Below are 18,380 nucleotides of genomic sequence, written 5' to 3'. Positions count from 1 at the left end.
GAAAGAAGAGTTTGGTTTACAGAATCATATGCTGTTTAAATTCCTTCAAATTAGGCACACATTCCAGACCCAGTTCCCGGCGGGAGCCCCCACTATTGCCGAATGTACCCTTGAACGTTACCTCCGCAGCCCCGAGCTTACCAAACCGCTCAGTTGGTTTTATGCAATCCTACTGCAGGGCGAATTTGATCCCATTAAGGGCCCAAGATTTCCCCTAGCTAGACTTGAGAGACTGGGAAGACTTGGTCGAACATATCCCTGAAACTAGAATATCAATGAGGGATAGATACATAAAGTTTCTGAATAGGATATACCTAACCCTACAAAGGCACAAAGGCTCAAATCGATCCAGGGTATCTAGATATCTGTGTGAAAATTAACTTAGAACAGGGCACATATTGTATTTACATGTGTTTTGGGATTGTCCAAAAATCCAGCAATTCTTGACTACAATATATTATGAACACTTCGTTGGGACTTCCAAACACCCGGACACCGGAATTCTGTCTGTTGGAGGCACACTGGAGACCTGACCCTACCCTCTGGAGATAGGCTAAACCCTGCTAAACTGGAAAGCCTTGGAGCCTCCGTCTCTGAACTTTTGGATTAAACTAATTGATGACATGCTTCCACGGCAGAAACTGACATATCTGGCACGAGGATGCCCTGCCAAGTTTGAAAAGATTAGGAACCGTTGGCTGGCAGATCCACAGACAGACAATGCAGCGATTTAGCATTGACTAATTTACTTGGTGGTAACTCTATAGTCTGAACACAGCAGGCAAGCTAATACTGCTGAGACGGGAATGCCCATCACAACCTCTTTTCCCTAACCCCGATATCTTCCCCCCCCCTTTTTTTTCCCCTTTTCTGCTAAATTCTCTCTTGTTGAATTGGAAAATGTTAATAAAAAAAAAAGCTTTAAAAAAAAAAAAGAATACGCTTGGAGCCTCAAACACATGTACAAATCTGTATACCAGCTATGGATGCATGAACGCATATTTTGCATAATTTTAACACCCTAGATTCTTTAGAAGAGGACTTCATAAATAGCACTGTAAAGTACAAAGGGCAAACACGGCAAATTCTACTGAAGCCATGGAAACAATTGTCTACCCAGTAAACACAGCAACATAACTCAAAGTAGAGATAAAGTGAACTCACCTTCCAATACCAGGTTTTTTTTCCACTGCAGGAGAACCAAAGACTTGGTGCCCATATGATGAAATTCTCTCCCTTCTATCACTTCTTTAGACTTCATAGGATGATGAAGAACTCGGTGGGCACCAAGAGATGCAACAGGACTATTCTATCTCAGATTTATATTTCTGTTGGTCTGTTGGTCACTAAACGTCTTCAGGCATAAGGATGTGAATTCTTTGTGAGTGGTGGAAAGTTTTTATTATTTTAGTTTCTGCAGCCTTGACAGAGAATTTTAAGAAGAGGACTTCATACTTTAAAACAGAACTTCATAAATAGCACTGTAAAGTACAAAGGGCAAACAAGGCAAACTCTACTGAAGTCATGGAAATAAATATTAAGACTACCTAGTAAAAACACCAACATAATTCAAAGTAGAGCTGTAGGTAGGGTGAGAAAAGGTGAACGCAGCTTCCAATATCATGTTTTTTATCCACTGCAGGAGAACCAAAGACATGGCACCCATATGATGTAATTCTCTCCTTTCTTTCACTTCTTTAGACTTCATATGATGATGAAGAATCAGGGGGCACCAAGAGATGCAACAGGACTATTCTATCTCAGATTTATATTACTGCTGGTCTGTTGGTGGCTAATCTTCTTCAGGCTTAAGGATGTGACTTCTCTGTGGGTGGTGGAAAGGTTTTATTATTTTAGTCTCTGCAGCCTTGACAGAGAATTTTATGAAGAGCTTTAATGAAGCTGTAAATAGATTTCCTAAAAAAGTTGTAGCACACATTATTTGGATCACCATGATGCTCTCAACGAGCCAAAAGCCTCAGGTGCCAGTGTGGTCAGCTCATGAACATTCAGTTTGACATTCTTCAGTGTTGTCATCCTGACAAAACCACAGGCTGCCATAGGTAGAGTGTTTTGTTACATTTAAAGGGCATGTAAAAAAAATAAAATACCATTTTAACTTTCTTTAATGAAAAATAAACCTATCAATATACTTTAATTAAAAAATCTGTACCGTTTTTATTAGAAACCTGACTGTATGCAGTGAAATTCTCCCTTCATTTACTGCTGTGGATAGGAATTGTCAGACAGTCCCTAACTGCTCTGCAGGGAAACAATCATACTTATGAACAGCAGGGGGAGCCCCCGCCTTACTTCCCAGCCATGCAGAACTCAAGCAGCTTTGTTTGTTTCCCTGTAGAGCAGTCGGCGACTGTGTAGATCTTTGTATTGGATTTTATTTTTGCCTTTACATCCCTTTTACTGTTACAACTCCAGCTGCAGGGACAAAGATCATGGAGCCAGATTTAAACAGATAAACTAGGATTCTATTTGGAGGATTATTTTGCTGCAGCCACTGGTTCTGCAGAGTTGGAGAAAGTTTGTATACTATAAAAGCCACATTAGATTACATGACAATACAGGACCCAGTGCAGTCTGTATATTCTGATTATTAATCAGTCTTGCTGTATCAGCTTCTGGCAGATATTATTTGACTTGTGCTGTTTTGATCATTTATGATGATCCCTAACCAGCCCAGACCACACTGAGCATGTGCACAGTCTTGGTCTTACAAAGATGTATAACAAAGGTACAAGATGGTGACTCCCTGTGACCAACTTTGAAAGCATAAATCATTTGTTTGATTAAGCTTGTGCAGTAAGTTCATGTTTATGTCTATTATACAAAATACAGCATTTCTAGACTTCACTTCCTTTTTAAATATAAAGTGACTGTAAGTAAGCAAAGTGTTTTGACTGCTGTGCTTCTCCCTGAGGGCATTATGGAGGTCATGTGCCTAAGCTGTAAGAGTAACAATGATTCAATTCCATTACTCCAGTACTAATCACTGCTTGTATGCCAAAACACTAAATTGTACTGTATGATACCCTAAACAGACCAGCCTAGGACTCATGCCAGATATTCTATTTTGAAGCTGCATAGGATAATTTTTTACGCCTTTGAAAACCTTTATTATACCTTGAACAGTAGCAGGCCAAGTAGGAATAACATGGGCAAACAGGTAGGTATGCTTTCTAGTAAATAAGCAATACTAGTAGAAGAAAAGATTCACCATTAAAGGAAGGTAAGCCCAGAAGTTCACAGAATGCCCAAATCACGTTGAAAACTAAACAGATTTACAACCAGGTCTACATTAAGGGGCCGATTCACTAAGGGTCGAATATCGAGGGTTAATTAACCCTCGATATTCGACTAGGAACTAAAATCCTAGGGCAGATAGTACGATGGAACGATCGAAGGATTATTCCTTCGATCGAACGATTAAATCCTTCGAATCGAACGATTCGAAGGATTTTAATCCAACGATCGAAGGAATATCCTTTGATCAAAAAAAGTTAGCCAAGCCTATGGGGACCTTCCCCATAGGCTAACATTGACTTCGGTAGCTTTTAGATGCCGAACTAGGGGGTCGAAGTTTTTTTTTAAAGAGACAGTACTTTGACTATCGAATGGTCGAATAGTCGAACGATTTTTAGTTCCAAACGTTCGATTCGAAGTCGTAGTCGAAGGTCGAAGTAGCCCATTCGATGGTCGAAGAAGCCCAAAAAAAACTTCGAAATTCAAAGTTTTTTAACTTCGAATCCTTCACTCAAAGTTAGTAAATCGGCCCCTAAATCTACTCCCGATGATTTTGACTGGATGCTGTATTCAGATCAAGTCAGTTTGGTCAAAATTATCTGACATTATAACTTGTATGAATGTGGCCTAGTCTAGGTAGATTGCAATGTGCATCAGCTACTATTACAAAACAGTAAACACATCATGTCAGAACTAAAGGTGTCCATACACTCTGTGAGCTTTTATCACCTGCAAACTCTGTCACTCCTGGCTAAGAATATTTGCTTATGGACTGGTATATGGGGCCAAAAAGCTGCTCTCTGATATCTGCTCAGCATTGAGCCAAATATTGATTGAAAAGGCTGGGAATCTGTCAAAGGGACAAGTACCCAATCAGGTTGTAGATCCAGCTCTCAATGGATCTGCACAGGGACTGAACAATAGTTTTGGCCCATCTACTGGGTAACTGAACAAGCAGCTCTTCCCTACAATGTTTCCGAACCAATGCCTGCACTTTTGCCCAAGAAGCAGGACAAATGGGTTTTTGCCCAATTCAGTCACCCAAGTGGTATTCCAAATCAGGTTCATTCAAAGGCTTTTCCCATGGTCCAATGATCCATTTATTGTCAGGGCCCATGTAATGTCATTGGTCATGGACTATATTCATGGTCTGATGCTGTTCTCTTTGGCAGCAACTGTAGGGCTAATGCATACCTCCCAACTGTCCCTTTTTCGGAGGGACAGTCCCTCTTTTGACAGCTCAACCCGCAGTCCCTCATTTGTACTGGAAAGTCCCTCTTTTCTCTGTACTGAACAGCCAGAAAAAGAAACAAAGTTTCTCACTTAATTGGCTTTTGGCAGAGAGCCCAGAACAGGTGCAAATAAGATACTTTGTAACAATTTTGAGACACAAAAACACAGTTTAGATAAGGAGAAATATTTTCAAACTTTCATAACCTGCCAAATTTTGTAAAACAAACATGGTAATTAGGGGGTGTGGCCACAGAAAGGGGTGTGGTCAAAAAAATTGCTGCGCTACGTGCGGGAAAACATTTTTTGTCCCTCTTTTTACTTCTTAAATGTTGGGAGGTATGCTAATGTGGTCTACATATGTCCTCTGTATAATTCTTTAGGGAGAGTAATAGAACCAGTGATATTATATTTGTGGCTCTGATGAAAACCCAAGCCTGGATTATTTACATTTGATTGACATTAGTGAGAGCAATGTAAAAAATGCAACTAACGGTAATATGTGCATGTGATTGAACATTTATTGGGGTTATACTTACTAAGATTTTACTGCACTCCACTGGGTTCAGGACAAACTTTTAAATATTAAATTTTAATATTTTAATATTATTTTAATATTAAATATTTTAAACCGGGCTATACTCACCCGGACAACATGCTGCGTTCCACCTGCGTTCAGCACTTACACGTGCCTGTGTGAGTATGGGGCCCTTTTAAATTAGCATTCCTTCCTACGCTCCCCTGCAGCTGTTCGCAGGCAAAATTGCTAGTCTATACGAGTCCTTACACAGACACTTTGGGGATTATTTATTAAATTCTAAATGCGAAAAACTAAAAAAAAAAAGTTTTTTTACTATAAAATTTTTAGTGCAAAAAAAAACATGAATTTTTTGGGATTCATTATTCCCTGAGGCTGCAAAAAGTCTAAGCCCACCATCTCAGACCTGCCGGGGTTGTGTATAGTCAATGGGAGGGGTCCCTATACAATTTGAAAGTTATTGTGGTCTGCTCTGGGTTAAGCCCGATCATTCCGGGCTTTTCAGGCAAAAACCCGAAAAAATCATATGAATCAGGAAAAAAGCAAAAAAAATTGGACAATTCGGGGGAAAGGCCTGAAAAAATTGTAGGATACGATTTTTTGCATGATTTATTCGGGTTTTTCCCCAAACTGATTAATTCTTGCTTTTTAAATAATAAATAAGGTCAAATCGTGGTTTCTAGTTTGGTCGGACTTTTTTTAAGTTTCCTCGTGAGGCAACTTCGGGTGACTTCGGAAAAGAGAATCTCTACTAGTGCTATTCCGCCGGCGATTTACATTCTATCCGTCAGGAAAGCAGTTCGGGGAGATTAGTTGCCACGAAGAAGAGGAGATTTGTCGCCGGCCGACTTATCTCCCCGAATCTGACCGTGTGTCTCTGCCCTTATAGTCAGAAGACCAACTATTTATTATGAATGTAACACAACAGTTTCAGGCAGTGTCGGACTGGCCCGACGGGATACCGGGAAAATACCCGGTGGGCCCCCGACCCTAGTGGGCCCCCGCCGGGCCAGTCCCCCTCTCCCAAACAGTTTTTAAAAAAATAATAAAAAAAATTTCAGCGCATCGCCGTTTGCGCATGCGCGCCGAGCGCCGTTTCCGTTTGCGCATGCGCGATGCGCCGCCTGGGCAATTATGCCGAGCGGCGATTCGCCTAACAAGTAGGTAGCGGGGGCCAGAGGGGGGCCCTGGACACCAGTCCCGGTGGGCCCCGGGCCCCCCATTCCGACCCTGGTTTCAGCTTCTTCAGTATTTATTGTGACACAGTGTCACACATTCTCTCACATTCTGAACATCATACATTAGATCTGCTTTGATGAAATACACTGACAGGATTCTATTGAAGTCACATGGGCTTTTTTTTTTTTCAAGTGTGACTCAAGGATATATATAGTAAAGTCACACAGCCTGTTAACCCTTTTGATCCCAAAAGTAGAAGACTCTCGGCAGCACAATGGAATACACAGAATGCTAGAGTCAGGCTTTTGCTTCTTGCTCTTCTACCATTAAATGGTGTTGCTCAAAAATGTGTATAGTCAGAACTGAATAATGTCATGCCTCACTGCTGCAACTGTCAGTTGACCTGCTTCTCTGCAGACTGCAACATTGCCAGTTTATCATGAATGCCAGCTTGACACAAGTCATTACCTTCAGCCGCTATACATTGTTATACCTATACAGGCCAGCCATCCAGTAACTACAGACGGTACAGCTGAAGGGCTTCCTGAAAGTCCGTTTTAAGTACAGGTATGGGACCTGTTATCCAGAATCTCAGAATCAGGTGTTTTCCGGATAACAGATTTTTCCGTAATTTGGATCTTCAAACCTTAAGTCTACTAAAAAATCATGTAAACATTAAATAAACCCAACAGACAGGTTTTGCTTCAAATAAAGATGAATTATATATTTGTTTGGATTAAGTACAAGGCACTGTTTTATTATTACAGAGAAAAAGGAAATCATTTTTAAAAATGTGGATTATTTGGGTGAAATGGACTCTATGGGAGACGACATTTCTGTAATTCTGAGCTTTTTTTGAATAATGGATCCCATACCTGTACTGTCCAACATGATGCAGAGGTTCCAAAAGGTTGCCAATGTAGGGGCTTTGCGAGGAAATATGTTTCTGACAGCAGCCCTGCACCTTCGTTGACATCTAAGACTAACTTTGACTTTTCAGAGGTTCCCCTAACTCTGCCCTACCTGACATATGTAACTTAATCTCTAAGTACTGTATGCACCATTTCTTCCACGCAGCTTAGTATGAACCATTCATCATCTCTTGTCTCATAACCTTCTTAGATGGACTCATTTAAGGTTTCTTATCATATGCATTCCCCAAGGACCATCAGACTTTCCTTAATTTTAAGCATTATTTAAAAATACATCTATTATGCTTGATCTTGTTCTTCCTACCTCTCTATCATGTTTTCAGGATTGATTGATTGTATTATCAATGTGTTGACAGGGGCGATTCTTTGCCTCTTGTTGCCTGATGCGGCTCCTGCAATGCTGCCCCCTCTGACTTAAATTTTTTGTGCAGGAGTGAGTCCAGGAGGGGCAACATCATTAGTGCAGGGAGCACAATTGCACTCTCTGCACTAGTAGACCCAAATTTCCAGACCAGAAATTCAGTTGTTAAGGGTGCCGTCCCTGGTAACTCATTGCCTGCTTCCACCTTAGGTGAGTTTCTCAACTCTCATGGCAGCAGTGATAAATATTTGTCACTTTCAGGTCAGTCTGTTCCCCAGTGAGCACTATAACCAGCGGTCCCTCCAAACTCATACTCACAAAATAGTAGTATGTTTTGGGGGGTTGAGAGGATATTCACACAGACACACCAAGAACATACAAACTCCCTGTGTATAAGTCACTAGTCAGTAGTGAGTCTGGTGGTAGAGCACCCCATGGGCCCTTAGTGATGCTTTCAGAGGGATACACATCTTGATTTTCTCTTTCCTCTCTTGATAGTAACATCGTGTAAACTATACTGGTCCCACAAAGTAAAGGATGTCTGCACCAGTTTATATGTAATGAAAATGAAGTTTTACTTCAGTTTACATCAGTTTTACTTGCTGTTACTACACAAAAGCGCTCAGACAACGGTAATTCGCTAATATGTGGAGTTTCATCCTGGGCACCAAACGCTGCGCCTTTTCTCTAGCGGTACTTCAGTAATGCGAGAATTTCAAAGTAATTATGCACTACCATTCATTTCTGCCTAGCGAAAATTCGCTAGTGATCTTACGCTCAGGCCAATTTGCATAGGGCGGAAAAATTTAAAGCTGTATGGACATCTTTATTGTCAAAGTTGGTTCAAATACATAACATTTCCACTGTTTAACCACATGTCCAGAAAACCATATTAAAGACAAGAGAGTTATTTTAATGCCCTACACATGAGCCCACTGTAAATTTAATGTTGGAAAATGTATGGGAGAGGACGGTTAGAAAAATTTTTTTAGGACTTTTGCAGGCAATCACTCTGAAAAAAAGGAAAAGTCGCCAGCGTTTTTTCAACTTTGATGGATTTTCGGCTCACAGAATATAATGTAAGTGATAGAAGATTGAGGAAGCTCTAGCTGCTTTATAGCACTTTTCCTGGTCTGAGGTGGCGAAGGCAACTCTGGTGAAAGAGGTAACGTTCAGTAAAATCCGTATTTTAGTGAATTTGAGGAGTAACGACCATTCACCAGAGCGAAAAGTTGTCTGGAGAGTGCAAATGACAGTCTGTTTTTGGAGATGTCCCTGTAGGTGGCAACGCTAGCGAAAAGTCGCAAGCGTTAGCCACTTTGCTCTTTAGTAAATCTATCCTGCACGTTCCAAGTGAAGGATGATGAGAACCCCAGAGAGGGGAAAGGTTATAGACACAATTATGAGAGGTTACATTTTAATAGAGAAGGGTATATGAGGCACAATGTATATAGATGGGGAAGATCAGAATTTAGGAAAGTGAAATTTGTGGCATTGAGCTTTACACTTAACAGGTGGCAAATGTATTTATAGATTGTCTACAGTTTGGGAGAAAGTCTAATGAAATGCGGGAATTCCAGAGAAAGGGTGAAACTCTCATTGCAAGTTGTGTCTGTAACGTTTGAAAAATCGAGGAATTGATTATCAAAGGAACGCAATGAGTGGTTTGTGATCGTCTGGAAATAAGCTCACAGATATGGGATGGGAAAGAGTTATGAGCAGTTTTGAATATCAGAGTCAGTATTGAAATTGTATCCTGAATAGTAGAAGAATCCAGTGTAGAGATTGGCAGAGTAGCATGGACATTCTGCTGGAACAACATGGTGGTCCATTAAAAAGCAAAAGAGTATCCGCTGCATGACCCTCCACTGAAGATTATTTCTTATAATGTTTCCTGATCTGGAAAAATGTATTTTTACATTCAAAGTGGCATTAAAACTTTGCTTCACCTTAATACCTTGCAATTTAGCACACAGGGGAACCATGTTATTATGAGCTTATAACAAGCTAAAAAAAAATTTCTTTTGCCACAGAAAAGCAGATAATGCCTCTTTAAGCTACCAGCCTAATGGCCTCTGAGATGGTTGGCTCATTGGCTTTCTATACACACATCTACATAACACATGTGCAGTGTGAGTATCCTGTGCTAGGCATTATGAAGGGCGGAGTCATTTAGTCAAGGAGAGGTCAATTGAGTTGTTTTGTAAGTATCTGCCATAGAAGCGAAGCACCGATGGAGGTTCCTTGTATTTAGCAAAAACTTTCACCTTTTAGGTACTGGGCCGTGAGGATATATTTACCGTGTTGGACTCCTTACTCCTTATAAATGACGACTTTAAAAAACAGAGTCAAACTCAATAAGAGTTTTATGTGCTTTCCTAGATAAATACAAGAGGTCCTCTGCACTTAACCCATTATCAATATATTATGGACATTGAGACATTTTTTGCCTTAAGCTACTAAAAATGCCTTCCCCTTTAAACAAATCTCCCAAACTTGGTTGCCTTGTCTCAATGTCCTTAAAATATCGTTAATGGGTTGAGTGCAGAGGACCTCTTGTATTTGTCTATATGTATTTTGTTGTCACAACCTCATTGCACCCCCGCTTAATGTTTTTAGAAATTAGTGGTGAGCACAATTTTCCCTTGTTTGTTATAACTTTCCTTAGATAAAGCATTCAAATGTGAATACACATTTGTATGTGGTGGAAGGCATTTCTATGACAGTGTATGTAGATACTTGGATCCTTATTAGTAATCTTGGTAGTAAACTTTCAGATAAGGGAGGCCTGGCTGTTGACTATGATAGATATGTGAGGTTTTCATATTCAAGAAAGCCAGTTGGGGGTATTAAGAGAAGGTATTTTACAAATCAATACAAGTTGTGGGGTCACTGTTTTAATCTGGGCTGAAGGACGTTGTACAAAATTGGGTGGGAGGAGGTTTACAACACTGGGTGGAGGCTGTACAACACTGAGATGGAGTAAGCTGCCTAAAACTGACTGTAAAGCAACTGTACAGCACTGAGCGCACAAAGGATATAAAATATTAAAAGGTAGAAAGCTGGGCAACATACGTCTAGAACTCACGAAGAAAGAAAGTTGTGCAGCACTGGGGCTGTAAAACAATAGATTGGAAAAAAATTGATTTAAGAATGAACTGCAGGGGCTGCAACTCTTGGAAACAAAGGTTATGTTAGGAGGGCAAAAGAAGCTGTGTTGCTAGCAGATGATGGGTGTCATTTCTTGCCTTGGTACCTGTTCTCTTAAGATAACTGTACGGTTTTGAGGTTTGGTACTGTATGAACAATGTGGACCCTTTAGACTTTGAAGCCATAGATCCATACTAATTGGCCTTTGGGAAAGCCACATCATTTGCTGTTTTAGGCCCTCTATAAAACTAGTCTTACAGCTGTGGGTGGCAATTTCATCTTGCTTAATTGTTATGCAAAGTCCAAAGTGAAATGAATAGTATGGGTAGATCAGGAAAATATTTTCTTTTGTGTGGCACACTATGCAAAGTATCCAGTGGGTTCAATGTTGAAACTACAGTGTTGCAGACAAAGCCAACTTAAGCAAGGGGAGCAATCCATGCTTTGTCCTCTCATGGTGCCACCAGTTTATTACCACATTTTGTCTAGTGAGGTAGTTTGTGTCATGGGCAGGGTAGAGACAAGATCAAATAGTGTTGGTGCTATGCTCATAGCATTTTTTTAAATAAATGCTACCACTAAATTTGGGGGAACAATCATCAATAAACTGAATTAAAAATGTTCTAGGCAGGCATCTCTACTACCTGCCCTGAATGGCATTTACTTCACTATCTAGAGTTAATAGAAGCAAGACTCTGTGACTGTCTGACCTCCAAACTAATATTAGACATGTAAAAGAGCCCTTATGTTACATGGGCATGGTTGGAGGGTAATAAAGTTTGCCAGTTGCTATCTCATAATTAAATCCTACCTGTGCAACTGAATCATAGGTATAAGAGTTTTGTTTAAGATCTGTAACCTTGATTGTTTTCTACTGAATTAATTTCTAAAAATCTAATTTAACATGGTTTTATGTGTCTTTCTGTAACCTTCGAGACGTTACAAGCTTCAAATTCCCCAACCAGAGCTTCTGAATAGTTCTCCTCTACAGACATAGGTATGTTACTTTCATGTGAGAAGCATAAAAAAAAATCCTCATCATAGCAGATAATTACAGGCATCTCATTCTTCCAGGAAAACATACGCCTCTTTTTAAATGCTATATTGCAGAATAACAAGATGCTGCTATAAGTCAAAAGATAATGAATCCATTTCTATAGGTCAAGATCACAGTAGATGAAACAAGGACCACATATAGGGAGATGCAGCCAATTGTGGGACGACTGGATAGCCATAAGTGCAATGCCGCACACGTGTGGGTGTTTAAATTATAGTAACATAAATAGAAACATAGTATGTTAGGTTGAAAAAAGGCACACATTCATCAAGTACAACCATTTAAGTCTATATATAACCTGCCTAACTGCTAGTTTATCCAGAGGAATGCAAAAACTCCCATTTGAAGCCTCTCCAATTTGTCTCAGAGGGGGTAAAAAACCTTTCTGACTCCAAAATGGCAATGGGACCAGTCCCTGAATCAGCTTTAACTATGAGCTATTTCCCATAACCCTGTATTCCCTCACTTGCTAAAAAGCCATCCAACCCATTCTTATACCTATCTAATGTATCAGCCTGTACCATGGAGAATTTCACATCTTCACAGCTCTCACTGTAAAAAAAACCCCTTCATAATATTTAGACGGAACCTCCTTTCTTGTAATCGGAATGGGTGACCTACTGGTAAATAAAGAATTAGAGAGATTATTATATGATCCCCTTATATATTTATACATAGTTATCATATCACCCCTTAAGAGTCTCTTCTCCAGTGTTAACATCCCTAACTTGGCCAGTCTTTCCTCATAGCTAAGATTTTCCATACCTTTTACCAGCTTAGTTGCCTTTCTCTGTACCCTCTCTAATACAATAATGTCCTGTTTGAGCACTTGGTAATATTATGTTTGAACATTTTGCACTACTATCCAGCAGAGTCGGACTGGGGGGGCCAGGGCCCACTGGGGCTGATGTCTCAGTGCCCCCCCGAGCCCGACCCTGCCGCAAATCCCCCTCTGGCCCCGGCCCCAGCCACCTTCGGAATGCAAACCCCTCCCCTGTGCGTGCACATGCGTGTACCTGGATTCCACATGACCGGGGCCGGAGACAGAGAGGCAGCAAGGGCAGGGAGCGGGTCTGGGCCAGCAGGGCCCACAAGAGTCGGGGCCCACCGGGCCGGCCCAGTTCGACCCTGCTATCCTGTCAATCATATTGTAGGCTGCTTGGTAAGATAAGCAGCAGAAGTGCAATTTAGCATCATTAGATGTTGACTAAAGACTCACTAAAGGTATTTTGTGGACCTATAATGAAGACCCCAGATGAATACCAAAAGTGTGTTTCAGAAAGCCTCAGTCACTCCGGTATGCCAATTTGATTTGCCCCACTCCCAGTAGTGACTGTAATAACTTTCTTCTTGCCTTAGGCCAGTGCTCCTCTTCTTCAAAAATGCTTTGGTTGGTGGTAATTTTCTAGAGGACTCGCTTCAGGCATCCGGCAACCCTAGGGTATGTTTGAGAATCCAAACCTGAGCTCTCCTAGGAGACTGATTTGTTCTGGAAGGTGTGAGTCTTCAATTTTTTTTGGGCCATGTATAAACAACTTAGCAAGGATTTAGTCTATGGCTGCCCAAATATCAGGGTCCTCATAACACAGTATGAGATCTGTTATCCAGAATGCTCTGGACCCTGAGTTTTCCGGATAACGGATTTTTCCTTAATTTGGTACGTTATACCTTACTTAAGTCTACTAGAAAATCATGTAAAGATTAAATAAAGCCAATAGGTTGGGGTTGTTTCCAATAAGGATTAATGATATCATAGTTGGGATCAAGTACAAGGTGCTGTTTTATTATTACAGAGAAAAAGTAAATAATTTTTAAAAATTATTTGATTAAAATGGAGTCTATGGGAGACAGCCTTTCTGTAATGTGGAGCTTTCTGGATAATGGATCCCATACCTGTATATAGAATGGGTCTACATGACCCCATTTAATACAGTGAAGTCTCCTGCTACAAAAATACATTGGTAATTAAACATAAGAGCACAATTCTAAACCTATTCTTGAGATATAAATCTAAATTATAGGCCGAATCTGGGTTGCTCTGTAGTTTTATGTACACATTCCATTTTGCTATTTGCCCTGGAGGTTTAGCCAGTGTTAATTGAATCGGTTTAATGAATCGGTTATGACATGATATATTATGGCAGCACCTATGCATATGGATAAACAAAAATATGTAGAATAAACAAGGACCCCCAATTTGTCTGACTCAATAATTAAAATCCAGAGCTTTCGTTCTCTTTGCCCCAGAACAGACTGAATGTTATACTTTTGATTGCTGCTAAGGGTATCTATAAAAATGCAGTTGCTAAGTTCGTTTATCCTTTAAATGTACTAAGCTTTCACATATAGAATTATACAAGTATTCTTGCATACCACTGTACAGCTCTGTAGAGAAGCTCGACAGACTGCAGGTATAGCATAAAAGGATTGGAGATAGTAGGGCAAGATGGCGGCATTAACACACTATTTTAGTGCTGCCCAACCTGAAACCCTTCTACCATGCAACAGCCTGTTGGAAGTTGCTACAGGTATGGGATCCGTTATCCAGAAACCCAGTTTTTAGAAAGCTCTGACTTACGGGAAAGCCCATCTCCCATAGACTCCATTATAATCAACTAATATTTTTTCTCTGTAATAATAGGGGCAGATTTATCAAGGGTCGAATTTCGAGTTCATGGGTGTTATTTAAAATTGCAATTTATTAAAAAGATTATAATTTTTCAAACTCGGGTGAATGGGATCGACCTGCAAACTGTAAATTGTATTCAATTCGAGTTTTTTCCTCTGAAAAAAACTTGAATGTCAGGAAGGCAACAAACAACTCCAAATTGATCCCAGGACGTCCCCCATAGGCTAAAACAGCAATTCGTTGGGTTTAAGGTGGAGAATAGTTGAATTTGAGTTCTCAAATGGCCAGTGTATGATAAACTTCAAAAATCTAATTACATTTTTTTAAAAAACTCTAATCAAATTTTAACAATTCCCTAGTAGAATTTGAGAGTTTTGGCCATAAAAAAATTAAAAATTCAAATTTTCACTTCCACCCTTGATAAATTCGCCCCTTAATGTATGAAGATCCAAATTACGGAAAGAATATCCTGAAAACCCCAGGTCTCGAGGATTCTAGATAACTGGTTACATACCTGTATAAAAGAACAGCAGAAAGAAATCTGTAATCTTGACAATCCCATTTTATAATATGTTTTGCTCAGGGCCCGCTTTAACCAGAGACAGCTCTAGAAAAAAGGAATTGTGTGAAGAATTCTGTTGCATGTAAATATCATTATCACTCAAGTAATAAATTACTTATTCACGAGTAAGCTCTATTTATTTTAAACTAACTCAACTTTTCTACAGTAGGTTCCTTTATTTTGGCATACAAACTCACATAAACAATGACCCTTTATAGGAACGGATCCCATGATGAACAGCATTGTCTGACATTTTTCTGTGTTCCCATGTCCACATTAATGTATATTTCCCTTCGTCTGTTCAATGCACAGATGTCTGCTTTATCACTGCACCACCCTAGCTACCATGAGTAGAAATCAAATTACCCTGGGTTCCATGCAGATTATATAAAATTATACTACCCTTTATCCTATAAATAGTAGGTTTGGTGGGATTATAAAATAGTTGTGAGTGTCCCTGAAGTCTGCAGAGGCCACCTTGAGTTTGAGAGTGGGGATAAACACCCCTTTTCCAAATTTCAGTTGGTTAAAGGAGAAGGAAAGGTTAAAACTAAGTAAGCCTTATCAGAAAGGTCCATCTAAATATACCAGTAAACCCCCAAAGTAATGTTTCTCTGAGTCCCCTGTCAAAAGAAACATTGCATTTCTTTCCTTCTATTGTGTACATGGGCTTCTGTATCAGACTTCCTGCCTTCATCTTAAACCTCATTGCCCTGGGCAAGAGCATGCTCAGTTTGCTCCTCTCCCCCACCCCTCTCTTCTCTACTGTAATCTGAGCCCAGAGCAGGGCGAGACTCAGGCAGGAAGTGATGTCACACCACATTAATACTGCAGCTCCTATTCTAAACAAACATAGAGTTTCTAGAGCTTTTTACTCAGGTATGGAAATATATCCTACAGAATAAATATAGCATTCTAGCTTGCACTATTGCAGCTAATCTATTGGCAATAAAATGCCTCCATAGCTTTCCTTCTCCTTTAAGGTCAAATAATATGTCTCACTTGGGATCCAAGGGGCCCTGTGAACCCACTTTGTCAAATGTGCGAAACAAAACTTACCTATATATATTCGATTATTGGTTTACAAATTGAAATGCATAGCTCAGGGACGGGGTTAATTCGGTTAATTCTGAAATCCTCACCCATTGTTGCCTCCAATGTATCTATATTTTGATGTGTATATCGCTCCTTGAGGGCAAAGCACTGTACAGCAGAACAATAAATAAGTAGAAGAAACAGGGGGTCGTTACAAAAGTACAAATACTGTAGGTATAAAAATACATTACATATAAATAGAAAGTATAGTTGCAATATATATGAAGTGCTTATTGTCAAGCAGACAAAGGAATGGAGGTCCCTGCCCTGTAGAGCTTACAGTCTAACATACAGATACAGTACAAATCGGAGGGGTATTAAGTGCTGTAGGTTACAGTGGGTGACACTACCATGTAACTGCGAATGGGAGTGAGTTTGTGTCTGGGATGGGCCCTCAATGTTCTGCCCCAAATCCGCCAGTCTGACACCGGTAGAGAATGGGCACGACAAACACTCACTCCATCCTGCCATTATATTGACTGTATCTGTACAAATGGAAAAGAAGAATTATCCTCGCACACCCTGGCCGTCCGATAATTGAAAATCCCCGATGGTCGATGAAGCAGGAAACGGCAGCCTCAATACGATATCACAGAAAAGTAAATCACTGGCACAATGTGGGTAATACTGGCAGGGAGAACCCTTGCTTGTTTATTCCACAATAATAATACTGCTAGTATTACCCACGTTGTGCCGGTGATTTACTTTTCTTTGTATCTGTACAAACCCCTTATTGGATTAAGCAAAGTCACATTTCACCTCAGATCCATTTTTATTTCTGCACTAGGGGAGCTTTAAAGGAATTGTTCAGTTTAAAAATAAAAACTGGGTAAATAGATAGGCTGTGCAAAATAAAAAAAATGTTTCTAATATAGTTAGTTAGGCAAAAATATAATGTATAAAGGCTGGAGTGACTGGATGTCTAACATAATAGACAGAAAACTACTTCCTGCTTTTGAGCTCTCTTGGGTTACACTGATTGGTTACCTTGGTTACCAGGCAGTAACCAGAGACTTGAGCGGGGCCACATGGGTCATATCTGTTGCTTTCGAATCTGAGCTGATTGCTGAGGATCAATTGCAAACTCATTGAACAGTTATGTCCCATGTGGCCCCCCTTATAGTCACTGACTAACTCAGAGTTAGAGAGCTGAAAAGCAGGAAGTAGTGTTCTGGCTATTATGTTACACATCCACTCACTCCAGCCTTTGTACATTACATTTTTGCTTAAAGGGGACCCGTCACCCAAAAAAATTATTCAAAATCCTATTTTATCCCATTAGTCAAGCAAAATGAACTTTAATTACAATATATAAATTATTTAATTCTTGCTTCCTTCAGTCTGTGATTTCAAAATTATAGCAAGCAGGCAGGAGCCATTTTGTGGACACTGTTATTAAGACAAGTCTTGTATCATCTCAGAATCTTGTTTGTGCACCAGAATGGGGGACCTGATGTCCATCCCCATGTCCTGGCTACACAATTAAACGGTAAAGAGAACGGGGGAATGTGGGGAGAGCAGTGACATGTAGGAAGTACTGAATGGAAAGTGAAAGTAATTGTCTGCCCCGCCTCTATGCCACTGGCATAGAGGAGGGGCAGACAATATTTGATGAGATTTTAAAATGAGCTTAGAACAGCTATGGATGCTTTAATAAAAAATAGAAATTGGATTTCATGTTTAATTTGAAAAGGACTTTTATTATACAGATTTTTGTGTCTGGGTGACAGGTTCACTTTATCTAACTATATTAGAAACATTTTTTATTTTGCACAGCCTATTTATTTACCCAGTTTTTATTTTCACACTGAACTGTAGCTTTAAGCCTTTCAGTCCCACATGATACCCTGTACACACAGCCTGCCTGTCTCTGTTGAGCAGAAGTGTGCAGATAAATTCATTTAACACCCAGGTTGTCCCCTCATTCCTGACATATCAGGCAGCCATGTATGACCCAACAGAGCAGACTCAATGATGACAAACATGCTGGCAGCAGCCTGGCACTGACAACAACCTGCCTGTTCCCACAAGCTGCCTCCCCTCTACTCAAACACCTCACCAAAAGCACAATGACATCATCTCTTCATTTTAATCCCGCCCTACGGAGGCGCTGATTGGCAGACCAGCGCTCACTACACACCTCGTCTACCATTCGCTGCTTTGAGCGTCATTCAAGCCTCATAGGCACGCCTCCGTAGGTATCCGAGGCGGGATCGTTGTAGTGTGTGGGCTGTGATTGGACTAGGGCTTGTCAGTCTGCGGCTGGGGGCGGTGTAGGATTTGAAGAGAGGGGGAGGATTTTTACCCATCTGTGAAGCGCCCCGGTGAATGAGCGGAGGGAGGAGCGGGGTATCCGGGCGGCTGAAGAGAGAGGATGGGGTCCAGACGC

The sequence above is a fragment of the Xenopus laevis genome, chromosome 7S, assembly GCF_017654675.1.
Source record: "Xenopus laevis strain J_2021 chromosome 7S, Xenopus_laevis_v10.1, whole genome shotgun sequence".
NCBI lineage: Eukaryota > Metazoa > Chordata > Amphibia > Anura > Pipidae > Xenopus > Xenopus laevis.
Note: the sequence above shows the minus strand (reverse complement) of the source record.